Source organism: Oryctolagus cuniculus, chromosome 16 (genome assembly GCF_051225735.1).
Source record: "Oryctolagus cuniculus isolate XC-2025 breed Fujian yellow rabbit chromosome 16, ASM5122573v1, whole genome shotgun sequence".
NCBI classification, from domain to species: Eukaryota; Metazoa; Chordata; class Mammalia; order Lagomorpha; family Leporidae; genus Oryctolagus; species Oryctolagus cuniculus.
The window spans coordinates 6,029,719-6,031,255 of record NC_142882.1 but is presented as its reverse complement, the minus strand read 5'-3'; the positions used below and the strand labels follow the sequence as shown (position 1 = coordinate 6,031,255).

The window sequence follows — 1,537 nt, the reverse complement described above, 5'->3', positions numbered from 1 at the left end:
TTTTTATTTATTTAAGTATAAAGGCCCAGTTAAATCAATTCATTAAATTGGTCAAGGCAAGACACTTGAACTACATAATGGGACTTAAAAAGCAGTTGGTGTTATAGTAGTTCCTTGGTAATCACACATACATATGTGCACACACACATACACATAGATTGGTAGAGTACTCTTGATATTATATTTCCCCTTATAATCTTGTATAGTGCACTGTTCACAATTTGCAGTGTTTTGAAAACTACATAAATTGGACATGGCCAAATTAGAGAGGTCTGACTGAACTCTCATAAGCCATTTGGAAACTTTGGCTACATTCCCAAAAAGACTGGTTTTTAAACCATAAAAAGTGAAAATTCATATAAAAGCACAACAGATTTAACAGACATCTTTAAAATAAATCAAATTGTAACTTTTTCAAATATGTCTATGAAAGTTGCATGTAATGTCTACATTTAAAAAAAAAAAACTATTAACTGTGTGAATTTGGGAAAGGAAGGAAAATCATACAGTATTATTGCACTCCATGAAATGTGCACAATTCCAAAATGTGCTAGCACTGAAAAACCTTTTTGCATTCAGTATTCCAAGAGGTACAATGAGCTTGCCAAAAAAGCATCTGGTCTGTATTAACAGCTTGCTGTTTTCAGTACAGGCCTTCATAATGTCAGTCATGCTGCTCTTTCAAAATCCATTAATGTAAAAAAGTTTTCAGTGCTGATACGTGGGGCTATGACTGATGGTGTGGGATTGAATCCATATGCACAATGAGTTTCATTTCATTGTCAAAAATTTGAACAAGTTGTTGCATGGATGGAAGGTGACCAGATTCCAGTTTAGACCACACAGGTACATCATTTAAAGTTATCTCGAATGCACCTGTTGACATACACTGGTTCTCAATCATGTTGCTCATGTTGTTAGCATTAAGAAGAAAACCATGATACATGGATAGACCTTATTTTCCTGGGCCCACTGCTAGATACTAATAGCTGGCATGTCATAGAAAGCAAAAGGATCTTTTCCAACAATTATTAAGCCTATTAATACTAGCTTGAAAACTGACAGAAAAGATGCTTTATGTCTATATGTTTGTTAAGAGAAATAATTGTCTTCTTCAATTGGATGTCTGGGGACCACTGGCTAATAACCCACATATACCCCTCAAACACACACCTATAACCTCAGGAAACACAAATCTGAAACCTAAGTGGTGGCCCCATAGCGTACTGCCTCTTAATCTTTTGCTGGGCATGCTGCCCAGGTTAGCCAAGGTCTTGCCCCAGGCCACCACCAATGCCACCACCAGGAGAAGCAGCAGAAACCTCATTTTAATTGAACCAGCCATTTCAGCTGCCTTTAGAAAGACTGCATCCAGCTCAAAGCCCTGTACATGTCTTTTTTCAAGGCATGTGACACAAAACCCCACAGCAACTGTGGATAACAATGTGTATGTAGTGTGAACTTTAAATTAGGAGCAACTTACCTCTGTAATTCCTGTGGCACACTCTATTACATCCTCAGAGAGAGACAACTGTTG

General features: G+C 37.3%; 1 pseudogene; it reads right to left on the bottom strand.

Moving 5' to 3' along the window:
• Nucleotides 1-717: 717 nt before the first annotated feature.
• LOC127489627 (thioredoxin reductase-like selenoprotein T pseudogene) lies at nt 718-1,327 on the bottom strand (annotated as a pseudogene).
• Nucleotides 1,328-1,537: the final 210 nt, after the last annotated feature.